The sequence below is a fragment of the Rissa tridactyla genome, chromosome 23, assembly GCF_028500815.1.
Source record: "Rissa tridactyla isolate bRisTri1 chromosome 23, bRisTri1.patW.cur.20221130, whole genome shotgun sequence".
In the NCBI taxonomy this organism is placed as follows: domain Eukaryota; kingdom Metazoa; phylum Chordata; class Aves; order Charadriiformes; family Laridae; genus Rissa; species Rissa tridactyla.
This window is the reverse complement of record NC_071488.1, coordinates 909,050-923,342: the sequence shown is the minus strand read 5'-3', so window position 1 is coordinate 923,342 and position 14,293 is coordinate 909,050. Positions and strand designations below refer to the sequence as shown.

At 55.3% G+C, this 14,293-nt stretch overlaps 1 protein-coding gene across 3 annotated transcripts in view; it reads left to right on the top strand.

The window, feature by feature from the left end:
• Positions 1–4,343: 4,343 nt before the first annotated feature.
• OTUD7B (OTU deubiquitinase 7B) overlaps positions 4,344–14,293 on the top strand; it is a 34,718-nt gene continuing 24,768 nt past the window's right edge. Inside the window, exons 1-2 of one of the 3 annotated variants that reach the window (XM_054182616.1) lie at positions 4,365–4,405; positions 5,443–5,578. The gene's annotated coding sequence lies outside the window, so the exon portion shown is untranslated. Of the gene's footprint in view, positions 4,406–4,626; positions 5,362–5,442; positions 5,579–14,293 lie in introns of those variants that run through there. The other 2 variants (XM_054182615.1, XM_054182614.1) reach the window with 2 other exon arrangements.

Sequence of the window (14,293 nt, the reverse complement as noted above, 5' to 3'; positions counted from 1 at the left end):
TCTTCAACATGTTTCTTTATATTTCCCTTCTTACCTGAAAGCAACTGCCCCACAGCGCCCCCAGGTCCAAACCCACACGTTTCGTTGCCGTACCCCAAACCCAGCTCCCTCACACGGGTCATCCCACAGTTCCCATCTCCCGTTCACTGCTCGTGTCCCCAGCAGGATAAACCTGCGGCGATGCTCAGGCTTTGCACATCAACAGGAGCAGTCAGCAGTAGACCACCCAGACTTGGAAAAAAATCAGGATTTTCACCTTCCGCTATTGGCAATTGGGGCTGGATGTCGGGAATCCTTTCTCCTTTACCAGTCTGACCCACTGGGAACACAAATGAGCCCATTAACCTTCCAAACACGAGGGCTGCCTCCTGCCTTCGTAGGGGACTGGAATAAAACCAGGGGCTGCTGGAAGGGTTAATGCATTTCTGTATGTGAAGTGCTCTGAAACCCTCAGCCGAAAGGTTCCTCGGAAGTGCAAAGCACTATTATTTGTCCAGCATCTGAGAAGCGCCTTGCGCAGGAGCTGCTGCAAGATTTCCAAATAGGAAGTTTTGAGAAAGCTTTCATCTGAATGGGGGAAAAAAATTTAAAATCAAATCCATAACCAGCCTCTGGAGCTGATGTAGGTGGGGGAAATTCCGCGCAGCTCCATGGAGCCATCCCTGCTTACATCGCGCCAGAATGTGACCCCGAATGACTGATGGCACCACGGCGAGCAGCAAGAATTGAACCATTCAGTCGTGTAAAGAGCTGCGGTGTCGGCCGTCAAAGGTGGCATTGTGCTTTCCACAATCTGTCCCGTCGGCTCCCTGCCTAGGTGTTGTGCCGGGGAGGAACGCGGGGAGCTCGGCCTGCTGCTCCTTCCCTGCCGCCTTGGCTTTGAGTCCAGCGAGGAGGCTGGGACCGAGGGCTGCTCCTCTGCCGCGCCGTCTCCTTGCCCGGGATGGAGAATGCTGCAGAAGGCATTTTTAAGACACATTCACCCTACTCTTACCCAAATTCCCTCCGTGACTGGGCTTGCACGCTGCGGGTCAGGGCCACAGGGTGTCCTGGCAGTCCTGGCTCAACTCGTCCTCGGCCTCTTCCTGGGGGGTGATTCCTGCCTCCCCGGTGGTGCCTAATTCAAGGAAATCGGGGCTGTCACCACCATTTCTACTGTGGGAGCACCTCAGGACACTGTCCCTGCGTTCTGCCAAGGACCATTCTTGCTCCGAGGGCTGCAGGATGAGGCTGTGGTGATGCACCCCGTCTACTGTCAGTCAGCCCCCAAATGGTTGGAAAAGCCCGTGTAGTTCAGCTGGTTGCCCTGGTCATTGCGTTTGCCCAGTCGTCTCGTTAAACCCAAGCCTGCTGCTTGTTCTCTCCTCCAAAAAGCCCCTTTCCCTTCCTCCTGCGTTTAGCAGACGCCAAGATGCCAAGATGCATTTTAAGAACCATCTTCCACTTCCAAATTTTGCCTGTCAGAGCATCCTCTGACGGGAATGTCCGGCATTGCTGGGTGTCTCGCAGGATCCCGGGATGAGGCAGCTTCACCACAGGCTCCGAATCGCAGTGACAGGGTCACAGAGATGCTGAGCTCCCGACGAAATCAAGTCGATGCTTGCCTGGAAAAGGCCCCGGGTGGGTGGGTAAGTGGAGATGTGGCACTTGAGGACGTGGCACACGGTGCAGCTGATGGGGACCAGCCCCTGGTGACGGCAGGAGAGAGGAGCTGAGCTGCAAACCCCGGCTTCTGTTTGCCCGCGGGCTTTCTGTTCAACACTCCTCACGCGGTTTGGGGTTGCACGGAGAAGTCCCAGCCAGCGGCAGGGTGCTCGGCAGTGGAAAGGCAAGAGAACCTGTTATGGTTTGAGAAACCCACAACAAGTTAGGGTCGTTTAGACAGTTATTCTCTCACCCAATGACCCCTCCCCACCCAGGAAGGAGAACTGGGAAACAACAAGGAAACCTGAGGGTTCAAATATAAACAGATTTAATAGAATAAGACTAAATAATTAACATTAATAACACTAAACAACCGATATTGATGCCGATACCAATATAAAATAGACCAGGATTATACTCAGCCCATCCTATCAGCAGGAACCTGGGCACTCCTGGGGGTGCACAGCAAATTGATTCTCGCTGCTCGTAGAAAGCGCTGGAGCTGCCCCTGCAGAAGGGGGAGAGCCGTGCCGAGCTCGGAGCCTTGCGAACGCTCGGCTGAAGGATGCTGAGGGTGTAAAAAAACCAATTGTGCTGAGCTCGTAAAATTGCTAATGCCGACAAAAAGCCAGGCCCGGGGGAGCGCTGGGGAGCTGCGTCGCGGGGGATGGCTGTCACTGTCACTGTCACTGGCGCCGTGGCCTCCACGTGTGTGGTTTTGGACGGAAGGACAGCACCAGCGTTACTGATGGCAGGTGCAGAGGCCTCGCATGTTTCCTCAGAGAGAAAGTCACTGACAGAACCCAGCTGTAGAAATGGTTTAAACTAGAACTGGCAGAAAAGAGGCAAGATTTTACTTTTATTTAACAGCGCTCCTGCCTTGCTGACCCCTTGCAATCGCTCCCAGCAGCTGGAAAGAGCCGGCTGATGGAAGCAGCACAGGAGGAGGATGACACGAAGGCTGCCAGCGCAGGCAGCAGGGACCGCGTGCCGGACCATCGCTATCCATCTGGGAAGTCAGGGGCACTCGGAAAGATCTCTCCTTTGAACAAACACTGCAGCGGGGGGCGGGAAAAAGCCTCTGGGGAGGCCGGGACTCCACAGCACAGACCATTCTTTCTTTGCTGGACTTTTCTCTGCCCCTGACATGATAAACAATTCTTTTGTGTGAGATATAAACAACGCGAGGTTGCTGGCGGGGAACAAAGGCTGCGATTCAGCGCCAGGATCAGCTGAATGCTGCGCATGACGGGCCCCGCGCCGGCGGGTTTGCCACCGACCGCCACCAGACGAGCAGCCCCCGGACCCCGGCAGCCGCTGCCACCGCCAGGGCCCTTTCCCCATCTTCCTCCAGGGAAACGTGTTCGTGCAGCCAAAAGGCTGAGTGGGAGATGGACCAGAGCACCAAATACACCCAACCTATGGTTGTCCACCACAGACTTCACAGTGTGCCCTGGGCAGAGCTGGCGGCATCACGAGTCACCCCGCGCTGGCCACCGAAACCTCCAGTTTGGCTCTGGGAGGACGCGTCCTCCTGGCTCGGAGCAGTAACGCCAGCGGCACATTTTCCGCGTGCCTCGCCCACGGCGGGGGGAATGCCGAGCACTCGGCCACACTGTCCTGCCAGGCCCCAGTGCCGGCCGGCCCACTCGGCATTGTCCCCCTGCGCTGCGGGGAGGCTTCTGGCCCGGGGGGGTCGCAGTGGGGCCACTCTGCCCTATGGCATTCCCTGGCTGTGAAGGCAATTCCCAGTGGGAACTGGCTGTGGGGGACCTGGCACCTTCCCCGCCGCCTGCTGGAATTTGGGGGGACAGGCCCCACACTGGGGTTACTGGCCCCACACAGGCTCCACAAAGGGGTACAAGCCGCACACTGGGGGTTCCCGCCCCATGCAAGAGGTACAAACCTCACACAGGGGGTTCAGGTTCCACACTGGGGTTACAGGCCCCAAGGCGGCCCCACATTTGGGTGTTCAGGCCGCAGGCAGGGGCTAAAGCCCCACACAGGCCCCACACTGGGGTTCAGGCCCCGCACTGGCGCTACAGGACCCACGCTGGTGGTTCAGGCCCCACGCTGAGGGTTCAGGCCCCACGCTGAGGGTTCAGGCCTCACTGTGAAGGTTTAGACCCCACACAGGGGCTCTGGCCCCGCAGCGGCGGTTACAGGCCCCACACTGGGAGGGTACAGACCCCACAGAGCAGGTAAAGCCCCACACCGGGGCTTCAGACCCCGCTCAGGCCCCACAGTGGAGGCTCAGGCCCCACACAAGCCCCACGCAGGGGGTTCAAGCCCCATAGTGGGGGTTCAGGCCTCAGGCAGTCGGCTCAGGCCCCACAGTGGGGGTTCAGGCCCCAGGGTGGGGTTACAGGCCCCCACACTGAGGGCTCAGCCCCATGAGGCGGCTCAGGCCCCGCTCGGGTCCCACCGTGGGCGCTGCGGCCCCCGCGGCTCGGGCCGGCACCCTCCTGCCGCCCCCAGGGGGCGCTCTCCCCCTCCCCGCCCCCCGCCCCCCCGCGCAGGCGCCGTGGCGCCGCCGGCCGAAGGGGCGTGGCCGCTGGGGCCGCCGCCATTGGCTGGTCCGGGGCGGGGCGGGGCGGGGCCGCCGCGTGCGCCCCCCAAAGCGTTCCGGGCGGGAACGGGGGCGGAACGGCGGAACGGGCGGCGGCGGCCCCGCTCCCCCCCCCCCCCGCCCCGGACACCCCCCGCCCCCCCCGGGAGCGCGGCCTCGGCCGGCCCCGCACCGCCATGGAGCCGCGCACAGGTAACGGCGGCCCGCGATCCCGCGGGAAAGTTTCCAGCGGCGGCCGGGCCTCGGGGCGGCGGCGGCCTCGGGGCTCCCGGGGCGGCGGCGGGTCACGGTGCCGCCTCAGGGTCTCCCGGTTGGGCCGCGGGGGTTGGGGGGGGGTGTCCCGATGCAGGCCCGGGGGGGTGCCCGGCTCCCCCCGCCGCCGGTCCTCCTCGCCCCAGTCCGGTGATGGGCCCTCGGGCAGCGGCTCCGCCGCCCCGGGGGGGTCGATGGTTCTGGCGCCGGTGTGAGGGACCTATCGGGGCTCGGGGCCCGGCGGGGGGGGAGACGAGCCCCGCTCGCACCGGGAGCAAGCGGGACGGCGGCTGCGGGTGGCCCGGTCCGTCCCCGGGCGCGGGGGGTTTGTTAAGAAACGTTCTTGCTCCCGGTGAATTTTTTGGCCCAAATAACTGCGATCTGGGGACTTTTCCTCCGGTGCGGCCCAGGCGGCCTGGGAGCCCGGACGGTGCCCGGCCCCGTGGTTGGTGCCGACTGGAGCGAACTTCGCTGCCCCGGAGAAAACCCGTCGCCTTTTCCCCGTCGAACGGGGCCGGGTGTCGGCGTGGGGATCCGGGCGCCGCCGGCGGGGCCGCGCTCGGCAGCGTGGAAACAACTCCCGGAGTTTGGCTCGGCCCTTGTCTCGGGAGGAAAGGGAGTTTCTCGTCCGGCTAATTACAGGTTGCCGCTGCCGCCGACTCCGTACGTTCCTGAGTGGGCGCGGAGGCGGCGGTGACTCACCGGCCCCAGCATCCCCGACAATCCCCTGCTTAAGGGAAACGTCTTCGCAGCGACGCCGTGGTGCGGGAGCCGCTTACGCGAGGAGCGCGGTAACGGGACGGATCCTCCCAGGCGACGGCTCCCGGTGACACTGGGGAGAGCACGGCTTGGCCCCGCCACTTACCCATCTGTAAAATGGGCTAACACCGAGCTGTGTGCGTGATGATCAGTTACACGATGCGTTTGCCGGTGGCGATGCACTTGCAGGGGGGATGATTTTCAACTTTGAATTGCAGGGCTAATAAAGACGTTATTGTCGGTTTAAATGGCGTAGCCGCAAAGGCTGAATTTGACGGCTGGAATTCTCCACCTTGGATTGCTGACGACCTCAGATTTCTTCCTCCTGACCCTGCTGCATGTCAGGAGTCCTTGGTGAGGGCCAATGGCAGTTGCTCCCATCCGAACACCGCCGTCGCACTCTGGGGTTTGGGTTCACTTTCTGTCGCATCTTGCATGGAGCTCGGCTCTTCCCGACCCTCTTCCATACGATGTAAAGAGCGTGCAAACTCCTGGTGCCACAGAGGAGCCGGCTGCTCGCTCAGGCTTTAGAGCCTCGTGGTGATTTTTTTCATTGGCACTTCATAGTGTCTTAAAGTATTAAAAAAAAAAAAAAAAGCTTTGCAGTGCTGATTGCAAGACTTGAATACTTGAATTAACAGTTTCAGTAGAACAAAAGCTGCTGTTTAAAGTTGGTGTAAAAGGAAAATGACGAGTTGGTGCAGTGGCTTGTAGCGTAGTGGGGACTGCAGGTGCCGAGCTCCTTTCTGCTGATGACGAGTCATCACCCTGGTGTGGCTGGGAAAACAGCCCTTACCCAGGAAATACAGGGGATGTTCCCAATGGAAAATGCATTGGCAAAGCTGCTGTGCGGCGGCTGGAGCGGCATGTGTCTGCGCTGTGTCAGTTTTGGGGGGAAAACGTGATATTTAGCCACTTGATTGTAAGCTCGTAGAGGGGAGGCAGCGCAGCAGCTCCTGACTTTTCTGTCTGGCGTGTGTGGCAGGGATGTCTGTTGGGATGCTCAGAAGGACCTGTGGTCTTTCTAGTGCCTTAATTTCTGTTGGTTTGCTTTTCTTTTGCGAATTTACTGCGTTCCTGAGGAGTCTGTGCTGCCGGACGCCGTGCGGGTGTGACTCTGCTCAGTGCTGGGAGGGATGCTCTCATGCCTCGGCCCCGATGGCCCTCTGATTAAACTCTAAACTCCTCTCTTCAAATGACAGAAAAACAGATTTTCTCCGGCAGGAAGAGGGCTGGGTGACGGTACTATGGGGAGAAATGGTGATTAATTGGGTGGCAGAATCTGCTGTGGTGCTGATTGCGAGCATCCCCCCGGGAGAGCAGCGAGCACCGGGCTCTTGCAAAACCAGGGTTTGCGCTGGAAATAGCAGCAGCCGGGTTTAAGCAGGTGAACGTGTCTCCAACTGAATTTCCTTGCAGGCAGCCGCGGAGAAAATGGTGTTTATTTTCAGTGTGTGCCTCGGAGTTGGCTAAAATGGGAAGAGAGCCGGGTCGTTGTATAATTACTGTAATTCTTGTGAGCGTAACCCTGCTCCGCATCGGGGTTTAAAGCCATCGTTTTGCCTTCGGGACTGTTTTGAAACAGAAAGTTGGGGTTTGTAATTTATTCCTCGAAAGAGGAATTGATAAATAAGAGGGGTCATTCTGTGGGCAGAGCCTTTCGGACTTAACGGAGCTGCTGCGTTTGTGTTGGAGACTTTTCTAGCTTTTCTAGGGCTTAGAGGCTTCATTCCTGGGCGGCTGCTGGTGTGTTCCTCAGCCCAAGTTTTAGAATAATCTGGGTGTTGAAATTAGCAGGGCTGTATTTAGAGCAAAGGGAAGCAGGTGGTTGTAGCTCTGGAAAATAGGCTAAAGTTTTTATTTAAAAGCAGCTGACCATAGGAAAACGGTCATGTTTTTATAAACTTTCGCTGCGGCTCTTGCCTAACGGCTGCTTTGCTCGTGCTCCGACTCTTGAGCAACAGGGTGTTTTTAAAAATGCCGTTTTGCTGCTGGAAAACCTCCAGCCGCAGGCACGGGACATCTCAGCGCTGCCTGTACCGCGCACGAGATGCTGCAACCTCAGCGCTGCGTCCAGCCCATCGCATCCATGTACAAATATTCCTTTTTTTTCTTTTTTTTTTGCATCCGCAGTGCCCTTTCCTTGGGCTGGAGCAGCTCATGGTACCTTCCTTTTCACCCGGAATCGCTATTTTGGTAACGGTGGGTTTGATGATGATCCGCCACTTCGACTTTTTGCCCTCTCTGAAACGAGCGCTGCCCGGTCCGTACCCCACCTCGTATGGCACCTCGTCAGAGCTTAGCGACTGTAATGAAGGTTTTGGGTCAGGTCAGGTTCAGCGCGGCATCGTTAATTAATCCCGCTCGGTTTGGTCCGCTTCTGGCCTGCGTTAGGTAACCTGCCAGCATCAGATCAGGGGTGCGGGATGGGACGTGGTCGTGGGCAGGGGGAGAAAGCGAGGAACCCCCCCTCCCCTCCCTCCAGGACCTTCAGATAGTGCTGGTTTGGAGCTGAGCCGCGTGAGCAGCTTCGTTTGCTGGTGGCGAGTCCCTTCAGGCTTGTTAAGGAGAGAGCCGGGCTCGGGCAGCTCAGGTGTGGGGCTGGGATGGCACCGGGAACCTCCGGCTGCCCGCAGGTCCATGGGAGAGCGAGCCGGCCGCGTTTGCCTCCACGTTAGCCATAAGCGCTGCTAATTGCAGGCTTTTGGGTGGGTTTTTTTGGTTTAGGAGATCGATAGGTTTCACTGGTGGAAGGGTCCTTCTGGTGGAGCTCCGTCCCTCAAAGCAGGACAGGCACTGACGGTGGGGAGCGAAAAGCTGCTGGCAGGAGTCGGGCTCTCCAGGATTGTGGCACCTCCCGCCCCTGCTCTCATCTGGGGGCACTCGGGGGCTTGGGGGGTCCAGCTTGGAGGTTCCCCCCGCATCCGCCAGCCTGGGGTGTGCCCGGCCAAGGTCACACGCTGACTCGGCTTCTGGGCCCCGAGCCCTGGCGCGGGTCCCTGCCCTCGTCAGACAGTCACGCGGCGGAGCTGGGGGAGAGACAACATAGTTTTACACTCCGAAAATATTCCTGGAAATACCTTTTCAAAGCTGTCAAAGGCTGCCTACACTACAGGAGTTCCTGATCATGTTTAATGCTTACTTTTGACACTAGCCCTCAAAAATATACTTTTTTTTTTTTTTTTTTACTTTTCTTTTCTGAAGTACATGATCTCGGCATGATTGAAATCTTAACAGAATAAGAAAATTAAAGCCCCTGAAAATTACGATCCCGGAACCACTAGTCCATCTTCCCTGTTCTGCGGATTGTCTTTGTTTCTGGTGAAATGCTTATTTAGTTAAGTGTGCTTGATGGTTATTTTTTTCCCCCCATTACGCCCTGGAAGGCACCAGTGGCGAAGCTGAGGGACACTTAATTATTTTACCTCGCTTCCTTTTTATTTCTGCCCTTGGACTCTCTTAATTTGCCCGACGGAGGTGGGGTGGGGAGCAGTCTGCAGGAATTGCCATGGAGGACCAGGATGCTCTGTGCCTCCCCAAAACTTGGCAAATTAATTTGGTGTTGTATTATGCAGCGGAGAGGGTGTGGGGAGCGAGGAAGCCGCGAGTCGCTTCAGTTCTGTGTATTATTTTTTTCTGACTTTACTCTTGTTTTAGATGGACCAACCGTTTTAATTTTGGTCCGTTCCTGTTACGAAGGTTCTGCAGACTCACATAGAGATTAACCAAACCCGGCTTTTCTCCACGCCCGTCGTTTCGCCGCCTGGAAGGAGGAAGCTCCGAAGGGGCCGTAGGTGGAGGCATCCCTGGGATGCGCGGCTTTTCCCTCTCTCTTTCTCTGGGTGCGGTGACCGAGCAAGAAATACTGTTTGTGTAAGGATCAGGCTTATTATAGTTCGGGGCGAGGTGTGACTCACGGCTCGGCGTAATCTCCCCGCTGTGTTGCTCCATCGGAATCATCGCCCTGGTGCCAGCTGGGGGGGGGAAGAGCAGGTTGATAAATCGCTGATAATCCTGGGCAGAAGCAGCGGAGAAGCCTCCAGGTAACGTAATAAAACCCTGTGTGTCATCCGTGGGTGGGGAGCCGGCAAAACGTGGTGTCGAGCTGTGTTCCCGGTGTCTTTAAAGCCACCGATGGCAGGAATTTATTGTGTCGATTGAGAGGCAGAGGCCGCCCAAAGACCCCCGGCGTGGCCTAGTCCTGTCCTGCCTGGTCCACCCTTTCCTCATCGCGCTCCTCATCAGCAAACGAACCCCGGCTCAAAGCAACCCTCCTGGGCTGCTGCCGCCTTTCCCGATGTTGACTTACAACTGGAGTTTAACAACCAGAGATGCTGCACGTGTGCTTTTGTCGCCAGCATTTTCCTTGGGCTGAAACCGTAGAGTTTCCTGCTACAGCTGTGGTTGCTGTGTCCCGCTGTGTGGGGCGAGGGAGCCCCGGGCTGAAGGAGGACACCTGCCTCCGGCCTTGGTTTTAGTTACTCCTGGATCAAAACGTGTTTAAAGCAGCTCCGAGAGCCGGGTCCGGTGCTGGTGGCCTGGGCTTGGCCGCTGGGACGGCGGGGATTGTCAGCGCATTTCTTGCCAGGCAGCTTTTTTTGAGACAGATTACAAAAAATACCCACCCAACTTTCATTTCTTTTTTTTTTTTTTTCCCCTATTCAACCTGCTTTTGTGCCAGAACTGAAGATTTCACGCTACGTTGCTGGTTTTGATAAGATTGGCTTTCAGAAAGCAGGGCCGTCTGCTGCAGGAGGATGAAGGCTCTGAAATATTTGGCCTCCAGGAGGCTCTTAGCAGGGCGTTGGGCGCACAGTTGTAAATTCACGTTTTCTGTGCTTTCCTCCCATATTTGCACAAGAGTGATAAAGCAGCTGGTGGGGTGCGGTGCCAAGCATGGGAAGTGTTTTTGGAAGCGGAGCTCAGTACGTCACCATAAGGTGACCAGGAACCAGGAGGGTTAGTTTGGTGTGAGACTTCTTTTTTTTTTTTTTTTTGGCAAAAAAGCTTTTTCTCGCAGGGGAGTCGTCGTTAGCTGATGCTGGTGGCTGGCTCCTTCCGGAGGACCGTGCTCTACAAGTATTCGTATGCCAGCGTGTTTGGGCACGACAGCGACACGGGGTGAAGCATTTCCAGCAGCGATGAACTCAGCCGTCCTTTCTGGAGAGGACTATAAGGAAAAAAAACAAAACAAAACACCCAAAACCCCAATGAATCAGCCCGAAACCATTTGCTGGCAGTTCTGCGAAACACCTCCGGGTCCAGCCGGGCACCATGTTGGGTCCCTTCCAAAATCCCAGGAACTCGTGAGGATTTAAGCAACACCCCGTGGCTTTTATGTCTTTAGAAACATCTCAAGGTGGAGAGTAATTTGTTAATAACCTTTTAGCTTTGTTTTGAGCCTGTGCTATTCAAGCCCAACACAGCCAGGAAGGTGTTACGCCTTGAATTCCCTTGTTTGTTCTTTTAAAAATAAAAATTTAGGGGAGAAGAGCAGTTGGAACTGGATTAATACACTGAGTGTGGCCTTCAGAGGTATGATCGACTAATTCTGTCGGATTTAAATTCAGGCTTCTTTAGCAGCTCGTCTGCGCAGAGGAGCGGGACGCCCTTGCTGCTCGCTTCATGCGAGCTGGGGTGGAAGTTGAGTTCTTGGTAAGTTTGACCGAAAGGTTGAGGCTTTGCCCCGGACGGCGGCCGTGGGTGTTTAAATTGCGTTAATTAGCTGCCCGAGTCACTCTCGCCCTGCGACCAGTGACTTCTTGCAGAGGCTGGGGGGCTCCGGGAGCTGGTTTCTGGGGCAGAAGGAGCTCCCGTCGCGATGCAGCTGGGGGGTCTGCCCGGGGCGTGGGCGCTGAGCAGTCGCTGCCTTGTAAAAACTCCTGACGGACTGTGGAGGAACGAGGGCAGGCAGCCGTAAATCCACACCTCGCCACCTGACCCGGCCCCGTCGTAAATCGCTTTGCTAAGCTTTGATAGCCGGAGCGGAGGCGGCTCCGCGTGGGGGGGATTGGTCCTGTAGCTGGTGGTCGGTCACATAAGAACCCGGTCCTGCGCATAACGAGCTTTTTATTTATTAGATTTGAGCGTTGTGCTCTTTTTGCAGGTGAATGTTTAAAATACCGTCTTGGATCTTTGCCTCTGACCACGAGGCGATGGCACTTTATGTCTTTCTGGGTTTTTTTCCCCCAGGATGATTTACGGAGTGGCTGGTGATGGGAGGTGGAAACTCATCTTTTCGTCGCCTGGCCCCCGTCTGCCTCTGAAATGAGCCTCCCAATCCTTCCAGTGTCTCATAAGGGCGAGGCTTAATTAAGCTTTTCATAGCATTTTACAAACATTAGCTAACTAAATATTGTGACGTCCCCATGGGGTAGGTGTTTTGTCGCTGATCCAAATAAAGCCGTTTCTTCAGAGAATGGCATCGGGAGGGAGATGCTTGGGAAATGAGGTCGGTGAGGGCAACGCGTGCCCGGCGGGAGTAAGAATACACGGATTTCCAGAGGTTTGAGACCACTGACGTTATCCCGCAGTGCATCCGATGGAGATGTGAGCCGATGGCATAAAGAGGCCGCTGGAGATCGGAGAATCCCTGAAAATGAGCAGCTTTTAGGAGAGCTGAAGATGCTGCTGGTGGCCCGATGAAGCCGCCTCTGGAGCTCGTATTTAAAACATGTGTGTTCCCAAAGGAAAAGGAGAAGAAACTGGGGTGAACGTGGGATTCCACGTGGAGTGGCACTGAGCTTTGACCTGATTTCTTATCTCTATGGAGCTTGGCCAGAGATTGCGGGCACCTGAAAGGTGCTGGGACAAGGGAAACCCTCTGGAACACCGATTTTTATCCAGACAGTGATACGGCAAATTCTTGGGGAAAAGCGTAAAGCTGAGAGCACGCCAAAACGTCTGGGAAGCCGTGGGCGCTGACAACATCCATCAGCAGAAGGGTTAATAAACTCTGATGGTTTCAAAATATTGGGTCAGAAGTGGTGGGGCTGCAAGTCTGCTGTGAGCGTAATGCTCTGCAGCCTCCAGTGGACGAGGGCTGTGGTGGGACGGAGAAGCCTCAGCCGTGATGTTCCAGCCCTGGAACTGGAGCAGACGTGACCCACGGGAGAGGAGAGAAGGGGTACGGGAGGTAACGAGCCGTGGGAGACGGCGGGGAGCGACCTGGAAAGGCAGAACTGAGCTGCCGTGCAAAGAAAATGAGGATTCAGCGAGGACGTGAAGCCCCAAAACCCCACGTTCTGCAGCCACCAAACCAGCGCATCCATCAAGCCGTTTATTTTTTTCCCCCCATATTTCAAGGTAGAGCAGAATGGGATGGGGAAGGAATAAATGCGCTGTGTCCCTTGGTCTCCCGTTGGTCTGCAGGGAGATGGCCAGAATATCCCTCGGAAACCCGGAGCTGTGGCTGGGTACGCGTTTTACAGCATTCCCCCCAAAACGTGCTGCCAAAGAGTTTTCCTGATGGGGCGCAGATAACACCGCGCGATTGTCCGCTCCCAGTGTACAATCCACAATTATTATTACAAAAAAAATTCCGATTTTATTATTCCAATAAAAACTGCTTTTCCTCTGGATTTGGCTGCGGAGGAGGCACTCTGCTCCCCCGGCCCTCTGCTCTGCTCCTCTACCTAAAATTTTGGGAAACCTTATTGACAAGAGGCCACACCAAGACATAAATCCTCTCGAGGCACAATATCAATAGTACGTTTTGCAATTAAAGGTGTTTTGATGTTATTTGGGGTGGGGTTCGGTTGTGTTTTGGTGTTGTGTGTGTTTGGTTGGTTTTTTTTTCCTGGAAGTTTTGCAAACCTCAGCGTGGGAATCATGACAGGTTTCCGGGAGCAATTACTTGCCCCTTTTTTTTTTTTTTCTCTTAGATAAAATATTGAATATAAACTGCTGGGGTATATATGCCAGGATATATCGCGGGTCTGTCGCCTTTGGGGCTGCTCGCAGTAGCCGATGGCTGCATCCCAAAAAGCCGTCTATAAAGTTTACCCCGCAGCGCCTGTGGTTGTGATTTTGGGCTGCGGGTGCGGCGTCGGTGCCAAAAGCGGCAAGAAAGTCACGTTTCTTGCCAAAAAAAAAAAAAAGCGATGGGCAAGTGCTGCCGGGGCCTTATCACAGCAGGAGGCGGTGGCCGCGTGTTCCTGCTGCTGTTTTAACTTGGATTTGGGAACGAAGCCTCGCCGGGAGCTCCTGCTCCACGCGGACGCCTTTCCCCCTCTCAAATCAAGATTCTTCATTAGCCAAAGAGCTTGGAGGTGCGTTTTCTTGACTCCTTTTTGTACCTGGAAAATGCAATTAAGGAAAACGCGTTGGTTTTCCAACACCTTCCATTAGTGGCTATTGCTGGGGGGGGGCGGAATTAAATGAGAAAAGCTTCAAGGGACGTGCAAGATGTAGAAATGTTGGGGGAAATTAAAGGAGTTTTGGGATAGCGGCATCTTCGGAAGCACGTTTTGCTAGTGCTTCTGGGTACTTCCCTCCCATAGCCAGGCAGTGCACAGGGAATCGTTCTAATTAAAGCCTCTGCAAATTAAGGCAATTTGGTTTTGGCTTTTTGTTAGCAGGAAGAGGGAAATGTGGAGGTTGCCCTTTTTGCGTGATGGCAGGACTCAAAATTCAGCTGTTAATTTGCACACAAAAGCTTGGGGTGCAGAGAGCATTACGCTTGGATTTTTTGCACTGGAATGGCTTAAAATGTAAGTATTTTAAAAGTAGCATTTCCTTCTAAAGTACCGATTATGGAGTGTTTCTTAGATACCTTAAAAAAAAAAAAAAAAAAGGACTGTATGATAATGGAAAAACCCCACGACGTGGGACACGATCAATGGCTTCCTTCAGTATTTGGGATTTGCGTCAAAGCTGTAGAGTAAAAATCTGATGACCTGCTTTGCTAAACAGGCAAATTCGTCCCAAAAAATCTAAAATATGAAAGGTGAGGCGTTTTGCATTGGGGCTGCTCCTCCGGTATTTTCAGGTGACTTATTTGCTTAGTCCTGTTGCCCTTTTTGTTGCCCGTTCCGATTAAATATCGGAGGAAAACCGGTACCTGGAGGG